This window comes from Microtus oregoni, unplaced genomic scaffold (genome assembly GCF_018167655.1).
Source record: "Microtus oregoni isolate MIOR12 unplaced genomic scaffold, Mior012 000043F_ref0000047, whole genome shotgun sequence".
Classification (NCBI taxonomy): Eukaryota; Metazoa; Chordata; class Mammalia; order Rodentia; family Cricetidae; genus Microtus; species Microtus oregoni.
This window is the reverse complement of record NW_024543210.1, coordinates 18,918,276-18,933,124: the sequence shown is the minus strand read 5'-3', so window position 1 is coordinate 18,933,124 and position 14,849 is coordinate 18,918,276.

Below are 14,849 nucleotides of genomic sequence, written 5' to 3'. Positions count from 1 at the left end.
TTGGTAGCTGTCATTCATTAATTATGTCTACTCATAAGAAAGAAATGCAAACAGTAAATCCAAGAAAATCTATGTATTTTCCATATGCCTAGTGGACTCAGGACTTCTTTTATCCAGGAGTATAGATACATACTTAAAGCATGATAGGTAGATCTCTATGGATATCTCTCTCTTAGGTTGCAGCCTAATCTATGATACTTAACTTTAATATTCCTCCCCAAACTGAAAAGATAAGTGTCCCTTTACACTGCTGTAGATATAGTAGTTATATGTATATTAAAGCATGAGCCAGAAAATAAAGCCTATAGGTTTTTTCTTTAAAAGAAAATAAAGAAAAATAGATACATTGAAAGTACATTATCATATGAAAATTGATGTTAGAACACTGAACAGGCTAATGGGAACCTTAATTTAAAAGAATTCCATTCTCAGCATTCAAAGGAAGAGACATTTGCAATATCTCAGAACCCAAGTTTGAAATTGTACATTCCAAAGGCATATGTTATCTCAAATCACTATGCTTTTATTTAGGAAGACAATTTCTTTCCCAAAAGTATGATGCTCTTCATCTTCTCTCATTTTCCTTAAAAGTCGAAGTAATTCAATGCTTATGTCTCTGATCAAATAACTTCTTCAGATTTTAATGGAATTGCTTTATTTTCCAAATGGGTGGCATTATATAGCAGATCAAAGAGGACAGTGTGTTTCACTGAAGAACTAAAACATACCAATTAGAATTTCATATATATATATATATATATATATATACATATATGCATACCCAAACACACACACACACATGTATATAGTATACATACACATAGTAATTCCCATTAGTGCCTGCAGTGTGCCTTGAGTAGGTTATAGGATTAAGTGGGTGTACTTCTATTGAAGGATGAATTAGTCAAAGAAATGTAAAATATGCAGAGAACAGACTGTTAAATTTCTCTCCTTATTATAAATTTGCATTGTACTATTAATAAAACTAATTTTAATAACTCTTATTAAACAGCTATTTTATTCTATGATTTTTTTCTTCTAGAAACTATCACCGACTAGGATAAAAATGTTAAGTGAGGTTAGGGAGTTGTAAAGAGAACTGTTCTACTTTTTCCAGGAATGATACTGGAACTCTAAGTTTAAATGTCAGAATCTAGCTCAGAAAAGACATGGCTGTAGGATAGCTAAACTGGAGTGTGAAGTGTTTCCTTTAGACCACTGAGCTGATTGAGCTTGGTGCTAGATGCTTCCTACAGTGCCCCAGTAGCTTTTTCTCTTTGGTGTAATTCTCAATTTGTTAGTTTGCAGGAAATATACACACCCTTCACAGGTAAATTTTGTTTCCAATTACAATTACTAGAGTCATGTTGAGTCTAGACCTAGAGGAGCATCAAATGCAACTGGGTGGGGGGGGAATCAATAAAATGACTTAATGATCTATTATTATTATTATTATACCAATAGATCAGTTTCTGGTCCAATTATCATCAGAGAGGTTTCCTCTGACAGCTGATTGAAGCAGATGCAGAGACCCAAAAATAAATATTAGGCAGAGTTCTGGGAACCCCATGGAAGACACAGAGGATGGATTGTAGGAGCCAGATGGGTTGAGGATACTAGGAGAACATGGCCTGCAGAATTGAATAAGTGGGATTCATTCAGAATCACAGAGCATGAAGTGGCAATTACAGAACCTGCCTGGATCTCTGAAAGATTATTTGCATATATGTTATGTAACTTGGTGTTCTTACCCTTGGTGTTCTTGGACTCCTTACAGTGGGAATAGGGTGTCGCTGACTCTTTTTCTTGCACTTGGTACCTTTTTCCTCCTACTGGGTTGCCTTGTTCCTGCCTTGGTATGAGGGTTTATGCCTACCTAGTCTTACTGAATCTTACCATGCCATATTGAGTTGATTTCTCTAGAAGTTCTGTTCCTTTATGAAAGGAAAGAGATGGAATATATCTGGGGGAGAGAAGAGGTGGGGAAAACTAGGAAGCATGGAGAGAGTGAGGAGAAACTGTGGTCAAAATATATTGTATGAGAGAATAATAAATAAGAAAAAAAGAAAAATATTTCTGATAGGTATCGTTTTCTTACCAAATGATACACTAGAAGGGCTATCTGACACATGAGGATCATGACATAAACAGTACATTATTTTCTTGAAAGAAAAAATGACACCCTTATATCACTGTTCAATCTGCACTGGAATCATGCATTTTTCTTTTCTTAACTTCTATCTATCTATCTGTCTGTCTGTCTGTCTGTCTGTCTATCATCTATCTATCTATCTATCTATCTATTTATTTTTAAAAATATGTGTCTCAACACAACTTTAGTAATATCCACTCCAGTACTTTAATAAATTATCTAGGGTCTTTGGTGGTTTTATCCATTTTCATTTTCTGGGGTAGTATTGCATTGATTAAATATCTATTCTTCAAAATTAATTACCGTAAAACTTCCTGGCAAACACTAATAAACAGAGATAGCTATCCATTAGCTAGAAATTCCAGATAATTACTGATGATTCTACTTCAGGGTCTCTCAAATATTGCATCCAGATGACTACAGGATGGAGACTTGAGTTCTTTATTATGGGGCCTCACCTTTCAGTTGGTGAGGCACATGAAGACTTCTCTGAACTCTGCAACTGAAGGAGTCTAAGAGGGAGAGAGCAAGAAACAATTATTATTAACTTTTTAGGGATCAAGTCTCAAAAATAATACATAACTACCTCTTCATATCACATTCAAGGATACAAACTATTAAGTCCAATTTTGTCCATTGCAAAGGAAACTGCTTCTCTGTTTAAAAGGGAGAAAGACTAATCTAATTTATGGACACTTTTTTTTTTTAAATGACTACATACTAAACCATCTGGATTCTGCAATGTTTCAAAACCCAAAAGAGTCCTTCCCTTCCTGTTATAGTATTCATAGCTGGACATGTATATAGTGTGGCAGAAAACGTAAATGCTCAGTTTCTGGAAATGAGTATATTGTATAGACAAAGCACCCAGCATTTTGCAGAGAGGTGAAAGTTGTATATGTGACAATTTTCAGTGCCCTTTTGCAGCAATTATAAGTTAGAGTTCAGAGGTCAACTAATTATCAGTGACAGAAATTTCAATGTTTGAAGCATCATTTTTGATTGAAAAATGTTATAGAAGTAAACTAATCATTGTTGAAGGCATTTACTCTATTTGTTTAATGGATTCTCAAATGATTACTCTGTAAGACGCAAAATACTATCCCCACTGTATAAGAAAAAAATTAAACAACAGATTGGAATAGAAAATTGCAGTCAACATCACTGTTGAAGGTTTCCTTAAAAATGATTTCTTCTTACACCAGTTAGAGTACAGGTGCAGGACACAACAGTCAGAAAAACAGGCGAATGACCAGCCTGCCATTGAGTTGCCCTAGAGTTGTTTCCCTATTCCACCACTAACCCCATCTCTTTTGCCAAATAATGGTACCCTATTTTCCTATTGATTTGACTCCTTCAGCTTTGTTGTGAAGATTTGTGCCCTATCTTATTGTCGCTTGTTATGCCATGTTTGGTAACTTTCCCTAGGAGGTCAAGTCTTTTCTAACAGGTGGTGAGGGGGTGGATTTGGGGAAAACAGGAGGTGAGGGGAGAGACTGGGGAGGGAGAAGTGAGGGGAAACTGTAGTTGGGATGTATTATATGAGGAAAGAAAAAAGTTTCTCTCTCATGTCTTCTGGTTAAAAGAAGGAAACATTCATTACTCAATATGTTATTGACAATTATTATATACGAAGTATTATTTGAATGCGACCAAGTAAAAATCACCAATTTTTGCAGTTTGGGAATTTAATATCTGCTTTTTTAGCCTGAGAGAATATTAATTAGTAGAAAGTTTTAAATATTTCACTTAGAACATTAAGTTAGTATAACTAAGCCACAAAATAAAGCATTCAAATTAATTTGCTGTCTTATTAAAAATTTATTAAAGAGTGAAATATTCTCGTTCTAGTGGCATTGCAAACAAGTGCCACATCCAGGATGCTCTTGGATAATTTGCCTGATTTCTTAAAAACTGAGATTCTCATGGTATTTTTGTTAAAGAGCACAAAGAGAAAGACAAAGTGTCAAACTCATTCAAGTATCTCGATATCCTTGTTTGCGAACTACACTGATTAAGTATTAAACATTTCAGATGAACAGCTGTGAAATGAATAGGTAAAATTAACACATATTCTTGAAACTTAGGTACCTGATTATCCACAGTCACCGATGCTACTTTAACCAGTACAAATAAATCTAAAAATTATAATATATTGAATACTGAAGTTTCTGAGTTTTTTTAAAGTCCTAATTTATGAATTTTGGAATATAAGTTGTGGAAACATATATGGTTATTTGAACACGTATTAATCAATTTTCATTGCTGTGACTACAATAGCTCATAGAGAAATCTGAGCATTTAACTTGGTTGGCTTAGTTTCCAGAGGTATTAATATGTCAGTGTACAACAGGAAAGAAAGGTAGGTCATGAAGCAGTGGAGGGGAAATGCTAGATCTCTGTTTGTTTTCTTCTCACTACCATTTCATTATTAGACCTCCCAGAATATGAAACAGGGTCACCCACCTTCAGGGTGAGGCTTTTCCCCCAAGTCAATGCTGTATGAAAACCCCTCATAGATATAGCCAGGGGTGCTTACAAATTCAATGTAGTTGAAGTTGACCATAAATAAGGGCTCTTGGATGTAATGCAAGCATAAAATAGACATATCTATGAATGGTAGTCTTGCTTTTAGACTTGGGCTAATTTGTATTGAACTTTGACAAGTTCTAGAACATATTGGGCATTTAATCTTGCAACAATGTATTACTTGTCAACATAGTATGCCTGAAAAAAAGATCAATTTCCAAAGTTCTCCCTCAATATGTAAGAAGTGGGTTGTACACTTGGGAGTATGAATCATAAAGCAATAAATGTCCTAGAAGATTTTTAACAAATACAAATTGCTACATAAATATCAAATACATTACATAACATTTTTAGGCTCTGCAACATCAAATCACTTCACAAAAAAACTAAATGTCAAACTAAATAATGCATGGTTACACTCATTTCTTCTATGGGCCATTATCTCAATTTTAGCAACACAGCCTTAAAATTTTTATAACCAGTGCGTATTTACTTGTGACATTTACTCCATCTGGTCTGATTTCCTTTGTTTCAAAAACCAACATTTATTTCCCTTGAAAAAAAAATTCAAACTTAAGATTTCTATAGAAACTTTGACTTGTGCTTAGAGAAATTGTTAAGCAGTACTGAAGGAGGAGGAGAATGCTCCTGGAGTTCGGGTGTGGTCTTTGGAAATAATGCTCCCTTTTTGTACCCCAATATATGTGTTTGAGAGAAATTTAATGTGACTTAAGTTCAAAGGCAGCCTTAGCGATACTAAGTTCATAAATTATCCATCTGTGTTCTGCAGAGTGAGTGTTGAAAGGAATGTGGGAAGGAGACTGTTGTGAATGGGGAAGGGATTATAGGCTGGCACCAGTACAATGCCCATGCCATGCAGAGAATTCTTATGGGCAAACATTGAGTGTAGATTGCCTTGGCATCTGAGCTGAATGTAAGTTGAATTTTATAATGCTGGAGGCAGGCTTAATGTCTATTAATACTGTTCCTATCTCCACATTTCCCCAAATCTTATTGCTTTCACTTACAATGTCTGCTTTTTTTTAAAAACGTTCCTTGTTGAACAGTTCCCTAGGGGACAGTTCAATACATCTTACTGTACTTGCACCAATGATACCCAAACCCCACAGGGATTATGCAGATGTGAAAAAGGGACTTCTCAGTGACATAGTAACTAGCTGAAACTGGAGCCTATTTTTTTTTAATCTATCAATTAAATAGAAACATTCCCTACTGTGTTAAAAAAATAAAAGTGTCATTCTCCCTTAACTCTCTGACCTTTTTCTGTATAAACAACAAGCAAAGTGTTAACCATAATTGATAAAATATTTTTTCCACCTATATTTTACCTAAACAGCGAAGGACATTTCTCAATAGTGAAGATTCTCAGTTCAATCACAGTGGTACAATTGTCAACTTTATTGCTTTATTTGTGTACATATTTGAATATCTTTTGCATAAGTTATTTCATTTTTAAAACAAACCTGCAAACTCTAGGCACATACTTTCCCTCAGAAAATGGTACTCTGTCTCTCAGGGTAGGTGAGTGAGATCACACAGGCTCAAATGAAGATGTTTTAGAGATGCTGGATGCTTTGATTCTACATGGTTTTTCTTTTGAGTTAGTTAGGGTCATATCAAGTATAGGGGGGAAAAACTGATTGGCCTAGTGTGCCTACTGCTCTTTCAGTTTTCTTTTCACAACTTTTGCCTGTTCAGAGTGAGAAATGCATTCCTTCTTTTACGATGGCAATGGAGTACAGTGTTTTGAAATAACCTACCTAAAGCACAGAGACAAGATCATGTCTTTGCTGATGTTAGAGATGAAAGACCTGAGGCAACAAGAGCTATTGGAATAAGAGTAGTCTTTTTGCCTATGGTGTGTAATCACAGACATGATTGTCAGCAGGGAATGGGTATGTATTTCAATAGGCAGGAAACAGTCATACCTTGAATAGATGTTGTGCCAATTGTTGAAAACTTGTAAAGGTCATTCATGTGGAGATTTTCTATAATGATACCTTATTAGTACTAATACTGTAGAACACTTTTATATCAGTGAGGAAGACTATAGTAGTCATCAATATCACCATGTTACAATAGCAATCTGCTTGCAAGATATGACCCTGGTCCACAAAGGCACTAACAGTATGACTTTACTCAGCCACATTTTGATTGTACTCAAGGTTTTCTCCATGAGGTAAAATCTATACTTGTTACTGTTAATGAGGCCAAGAACAGGAGTCTGGATTTGTCAGGAGCCTTCTGAGAAATGACTGTGTTTATTTAGCTAAATGTTCATAGCAACAACAAACAAACAAACACACAAAACCAATTCCTATACCCATAGATGTATTACTCAGCCCTTTTCAGAAAAATTCTTCCTGTAGTAGATGGTGATTAATCCAAGAACCAATAACTGAACAGACACAGTAGCGAGAATGAGAGATTTAGGCCACTCAGACCTTATAGAGTGTCTCTCTAATGGCTGCACTTCAGGCTCATGGACCTAAACAGAAATGAAGGGAAGAGATAAAAAGAGCCAGAGGTGGCACATGATTTCAAGGGAACAACATTTTCCATTTATAACAGGTCTGATACACATATGCATTCGAAGAGAATGACAGCACGCACAAGACATATATATATTCAGGTAAGATACCTCTTAGCTTTATGAAGGTGAGGTTGGAAAAATATTCTATTCCTACCTAGGAACCTATTTGATATTCCCAACTGCTTGAAAACAGAAATCCATTATCTTTAGTGGAATCACTATATTCACAATATATAGAGTATATATTGACCATACTCTAGGGCAGACTTCAAGGTGAGGATTAGTTGGGCCATCTAATCATGTGTTGTGTGTGTGTGTGTGTGTCGGGGGGAGGGGGTTGATGAAGAGAGCAAAATATGAAGTTTGGTGGGTAACAGGTAAAGGATACAGAAGGAATTTGATGAGGGAAAAGAATATAATAAAACCACAATGTATGAAATTCTCAATAAATAAATAAAACCTTAGAAATTAACATTTGAAATTTACAAAGAAGTCCAATGAAATGAGACAGAAAATGAAACCAAGAATTCTTCAGTTCTATCTCAGCCACCAGAGAAATTCCAATGACAAGAAATACAGAGAGGTCTACTCATCAAATAAATGTATAGAGTCAAAAAGATTGGTTTGAGGCCCATTTATAAAATCTTGTATTAAGTGATCTAATTAATATGCCTGAGTAATAGCAAAATCTTTATACAAAGCTAGAAAATATAATGTGACCAAATGGTTTTGGTGAAAAAAAAAATCCACAAAAAGCTATTATGTTAAATTTCTCAGTGACAGATTAATTTTTACTTTTAATAGGTAATAATATTCAGGTACAAGTTCCTTTTGAACAATATCTTAAATTTGTGAAAGTTGTATGTAGCAAGTATTTAGATTTGAATTTCCCTTGTAAAATATGAGATTAAATTATTTTTTCTATGAAAAGATAATTTACTATTAAGCTTTGTCTTTGGCTTTTCTGTGAAATATAGCTTTGCTTACTCCACGTCATGATTAAGGAATTCTTATGACTTTGTAAAACTCAAGCATTATAACAGTAATCAAATGACACAGCTATTATTTGAAGGGTAGGAGTGTTGAGTATAATCATAGGCCATGCTTGCACCTCACAGAGACCAGTTGGGAGGTTGATTTATTTGGCTTTGAAAGGACACAGTCAATTTTTCATAATGAAAGTAAATGACCAGTTGGTTCTCAGACCAAGCTGTTTAAACAATAATCCAAGTCTTAAATGTATTACAAAACATTAAATACATATTGTCTTCAATTTAATCATGGAAATATGGCATTAGTTTAGTTTTCATGGGAACAAGATGAAGGAAAAGTATAATTGTCCAATTGCCTTATCCTCTCTTGTCACCAAAACTATTTAAAATGTATTTAAAATAGGAATCTATGCAGCAGAATGGCGTCCCAGCACTGACAGGGGGAAATTCACACAAGCTCTCATCCATATCCAAGAATCTATCTCTAATTGGCAGCTACTTACAAATATAATATATAGTATATATTTCATATATTATGTAAATACATATAGTCATACACACCTACACACAGTGTCAATGGAATGTCACAGGGTATACAAACATACTCAAAGGCTGACCTCATGCCCAGCAGTAGATGGACAATACAAGAAAATTTTGCTGGCATTGTTGGAGTATTTTTTCATATTTCTTGTTTGGGCTTTTTTTTTTTTTTATCGTATTGATCTTACTTTACTGATTGTTTCTAATTTTGTGTTTTTACTGTTTTCACTTTCCCGGGTGTGTGTGTTTCCTCATTCTTCCTTGTTTTTATGTTATTTTATACTGTTCAAAAAATGTGATCTGCCTGCTGGTATTCTAAAGAGAAAACTAAGGTATAAGATTTGGTGGATAGGTAGTTGAGGAGGATCTGGGAAGAGATGAGCGAGGGAAAATTCTGATCAGGATACATTAAATAAAAAAAAATTCTCAATAAAAATATAATTTGGAGCTGGGCTGTGGTGCTCCATGCCTTTAATCCCAGCACTCAGGAGGCAGAGACAGGTGGATCTCTGTGAGCTGAAGTCCAGCATGTTCCGCAGAGTGAGTTCCATGACAGGTTCCAAATTTAGAGAGAAACCCATTTCACAAAGCCTTTCTTTCTTTCTTTCTTTCTTTCTTTCTTTCTCTCATCTATCAATCGATCAATCTATCTATCTATAGAGAGATTGGATTTCTGAGTCACTTTACTTTTTATGTATTTTTAGTTAAAATGGATTTTTGTTTTTCAAAAATTTCAATGTTTTCCATTTCATTAGGAAGAAAATTATTTGACTATTGAAAGTCTAATATATAAAAGTCTTCAATAAAGAAGATGAATTTTTACATTAAAAATAACAAATTTTTTTTAGCTTAAGAGTTCAGATTTGTATATGTGATCCAGTGAATTGTTTATTTTGTGACAAGTATTTGTGGGTACAAAGATAAAGAAGAATGCACATTTCCTAATTTCCAGATTTCATTTCCTGTTTTAGTTCATGTGCTTTATATTCAAAGTTCTAGGATGAACAAGTTTTCGCTTTTATGTTCTTGATATTAAATGGCACCAATTTTATGATGCTATATTGTCTGAAATGGTAGTCATGAAATTATGTCAAAACTTTAGTGTTTCTGGACTATAAAAGCATTAATTAGATTGACCCATTAGAATTAAACAGCATTGATAGGATGTTTGGAGGGAAATGCACCAAGAGCATTTCTTTTCATTGCAGTAGGATGTTAAACATCATGAATATAGGTAAGTTTTATTATCGTTTTTTCACATTTTTTTTAAAGGAGAGAGGAAATATCACACAGACTGGTTAAGTTTTTGTTTTTCATTTCTGCACAGTCCCCTTTGAAATGGAATTTTTATATTTGTATATTATTTTTCCATTTCTATTGTTATAATGTGCCACAAATATCATGAATATAAGGTATATCCATTTTTTTTCTCTGAGTTTTGGACATCAGTAGTACAAAATCAGTAGCAGGCGGGGGGAAACAACTAAAACAAAGTTTTTGAAAAATACCCTGCTGTTTCTAAACTAATAAAGATGCAAAAGGAAAAAAAACCCACATTACACAGGTACACAAAATAATGTCATAAATCATGATTTAAAACAGTAGATAGAAAAATAGAATTCACAAGGCTAATGAAGGAAGGAGTATGTAGTCACTGGAATTAGGAGGCCAGTCTCTAAATTATCCTTGCAATAATGTGTAAAGATTTAAGGGTCACATATTTTTTATTATTTTATAAACTTATTTATTTTACTTTCTGACCACATTTTCTTCTTATCCTCTCCTCCCAGCTCCTATTCCTGCCTCCATCTCCCTTCTATCCTACCTCTGCTTCTGTTAAGAAAGGGGTGGGCCTCCAGTGGGAATTAACAAAGCATGGCATATCAAGTTCTAGAAGTACTTAGCACCGCACCCTTGTTATTAAGTCTGGGCAATGCAACCCCACATGAGGAATAGGTTTATTTGGGACAGCTCCACTTCCATTATTAGCAACTCCATAAATAGACCAAGCTACACAAGTGTCACATATATGCAGAGGGCCAAGGTCATCCCATGCAGGCTCCCTAGTTGCTGGTTCGGACTCTAAGAGCACCTATGAGCCAATGTTAGTTATTTCTGTTGGTTTTCTTGTGAAGTCCTTGAAGCCGCTGTCTACCACAATTCTTGCTCCCTCTCAACATCAGGATTCCCTGAGCTCTGACTGGTGTTTGGTTATGGGTCTCTGTATCAGTTACTAAAAGTTATTGGATGCAGGTTCTTTGATAGCTACTTGGGTAGTTATCAAACTGTGAGCAAAGCAGAATATCATTAGGAATCACAATATTGACATTTTTTTTTTTTTTGCCAATCATGTTTGGTTCTATTCTTGGTCTCTGGGATATCCAGCCTCTGATTGCTAATACTTCAGGGAGTATCAGGGGTGGGATCACTCTTGTAGCATGGTTGTCAGACTGGAGCAGTCATTGCTTGGCCACTCTACAATTTCTACACCACCTGCATGCTAATATATATCATAAGCAGGACATACTGCAGGTCAAAGGTTGTGTGGTGGGGATGGTGTCCAATACCCTCCACTTTAAGTCTTGCATGGTCTAAGGTTACATATGTGATGCTGCTTGAAGTTTAAAGTGGAAATATCCGTATAGTACTTGGAGTTTCCCTTGCACCAGATTTTATCTGACCCAGAAAAGCCTCCCTTTTCCAGTAGTTTCTTTCAGCAATCTCCCCCTCTGTCTACCAGGAACACGATCCCTCATGTTCGCAACCCCATCTGGTTTCAGTCCATCCACAAGGTCTCTTCTACTTTACCTTGCCAGGAAGATCAATGTGTCCTCTCTTGGACCATTCTTGTTACCTAGTCTCTCTGAGTCTGTCGATTGCAGCAAAGCTATAGCAATAAAAACAAAATGGTATTGGCATAAAAACAGGCAGGTGGAACAATGGAATCAAACTGAAGAAACAGATGTAAATCCACAAGCTATGAACACCTGATTTTTGACAAGAAATCCAAAATTATGCAATATAAAAATGAAAGCATCTTCAACAAATGGTGCTGGTATAACTGCATATCAGCATGTAGAAAAATGCATGTAGATCTATATCTATGACCATGCACAAAACTCAAATTCAAGAGGATCAAAAACAGCAACATAAATCCAGTTAAACTGAAGTTGATAGACAAGGACATGGGAAACTGCCTTGAAAACATCAGCATAGGAAACAAGTTTCTGAATAGAAAACCAGTAGTACAGACACTAAGATTGATAAATAATAGATCAGACCTCACAAAACTGATCACCTATTTTTATGTGGGAGTTGCCACTTAGGATATATCTGCAGAATGGCAAGAAGTCAGATTCTGTAAAACCACAAGTAAACTAGAAGTTTGAGAGTAGACTGTCCTCATACCACATAAGAGCCATTTAGTGTGAATATTTTTAGGAATCTAAAAATGTTATATTTTTGGTTGTGAGGCTAGCCTCAAAAAAACTCTAAGATACCATCTTAAACCTGTCAGAATGACTAAGATCAAAAACACCAATGATAGCTTATGCTGGAGAGGATGTAGAGTAAGGAGAACACACATCCATTGTGGTAGGAATGCAAACTTTTACAACCACTCTGGAAATCAGTCAGAAAACTGGAAATCAACCAACCTCAGGATCCAGCAATACCACTCTTGGCATGTACTCAAAGGAAGCTCAGACATACTACAAGAACATTTGTTCAACTATGTTCATAACAACATTATTTGTAATAACCAGAACCTGTAAACAACCTAGATGCTACTTAACCAAAAAATAGAGAAAGAAAATGAGGTATATTTACACAATGAGGTACTACTTTGTAACATGAATTCCTGCTTGTTGGGGTTTCTGTCCTACCCAGTTCCTGCAATTGCCAAGTCCAAAATAAAATCACACAGAGAGTCTACATTAATTATAAACTGATTGGTCTATTAGCTCAGGCTTCTTATTAACTCTTATAATTTATATTAGCCCATTATTCTTATCTGTGTTAGTACCTTTTTCAGTGGGGCAGGTCACATCTTCCTTCTTTGGTGTCAGGATAGGACTGGAGAGGAATGGTCTTCCTTCTTCCCAGAATACTCCTGTTCTCATTTCCCCACCTCTACTTCCTGTCTTGTTGTCCCTCCTATACTTCCTGCCTGACTAATGGTCAATCAGCATTCATTTAAAACATAATTGAAAGAATACAGAATTGTCCCACACCACTACTCAGAAAAAAAAAAAAAAAGACATCTTGAAATTTGCACACAAATGAATGAAACTAGAAGGAAACATTCTGAGTGAGGTAACCCCAACCCAGAAAGATGGACATGGTATGTATTCATTGATAGGGGAATACTAACTCTAAAGTGAAGGATAAGGAGCCTATAGTCTAGAACCCAGAGACTAAGTAGCAAAGAGAACCCTAAGAAGAGGAAATCAACAAAATCTCCTGAGAAAATTGGTAGCATGGGGATGTTGGAAGAAGAGAATTCAGAAAGAGGAGGAGGGGAGAAATGAAGAGAAGAGGAACACTTGAGGGAATGGGAGAGCCTACATCCAGCAAATGATGACAGCAGATGCTGAAATTCACAGTAGAGCACCGGGTTGAGCTCTCAAAGTTCAGTCAATGAGAGGAGAGTTAGAAAACAAGCAAACAGGTTAAGACCATGATGGGGATACCTACTGAAACAGTTTACCCGAGCTATTGGGAATCTGTCAGCTCCATCCTGACTTGAGGGAACCAGAATAGGAGCAAACTAGACCCTCTGAATGTGGTGACAGTTGTATGGCTGGGACTGACTGTGCGGCCACTGGCAGTGAGACCAGAATTTATCCTTAGAGCTTGATCTGTCTTTTTGGAACCCATTCTCTCTGGAGGGATTCCTTGCTCAGCCTAAATATAGTGGGGAGGGCCTTGATCCTGCCTCACAGCAATGTGCTAGACTTTGTTGGCTTCCCATGGCAAGCCTTACCCTCTCCGAGTAGATGGAAAGTGGTATAGGAGAGAAGGTAGAGGGAATAGAAGCAGGGGAAGCAGTAGGAACTGGATTTGGCATACAAAATGAGAAGAGGTATTATTTTTAAAATAAAATAACAAAAAAATCTAAAAATAAAACTAATAGTAGATTGCAAAGTTATAAATCCTGCTGTTTTAAGTACTATCCATTGAGACAAAACAAATAACACAAAAATAAGTGAATTTAGCGCTGAAGGTGTGTCTGGGATACTATTCCCTAAGGAGACACCACACTAATGTCCAACACCTAAACATGCATTAGCATTAGGTGAGTGATCCAATAGGCTGATAGACTAGCTAATGTTATTTCCTTCTATATGGATGGCAATGATACAAAATGCAAGGTAATAATCCATGCCAGTCTGTGAAAATCACTGTCGATGTCTCTGTGATCCAATTTAGCTGTGACTTTTCCCATTTTCTTGCTGCATTTAGACATGAGCTGTGTGAAATGGGTAATTGTAGTAATTCTTTACACATCTGGAAAGAAACCTTCTCTCAGAGTACATTGAGAATAAAGAAGGGAATTTTTTTGAAACATGTGATTTTACCATTTACATGTAAACTAGTAAGACAATTTAAGTTTTGGTAAGACAATTCAAGTTTTTTAAGAAAAATTTTTTGTTCCCTAAAATATTTTTACTCAGTAATATTGCTTTTGTTTAAATTTCTGTAAGCTTGGAATGACAGGCTGAACATCAAGGATTGTTTCTGTCCAACTTATTATTGTTTTTGGAAAAAACAATTTTTAGGAAAGGTAGTTTAGTCGTCATATAAATAAAATTATTTAAGTCCATAACATCACAGATCTTTAAAGAAATATTTCACATGTTGCAATCATCAAATCATTTGAACTGGCTGAAGTTTAAAGATAATTTCACTACACCAACCTTAAAAACGGACACAATATATTAAGAAACAAAATTAGTACCCATAAGTGTGCAGTTTTTAAATATTTTAAATTTTTTCTTTTATTGAAAATGGATTTTCTCACAAATTATATTCTGATCATATTTTCTCTTCCTCCACTTTTTTAGAAGCATCTTGACCTTGA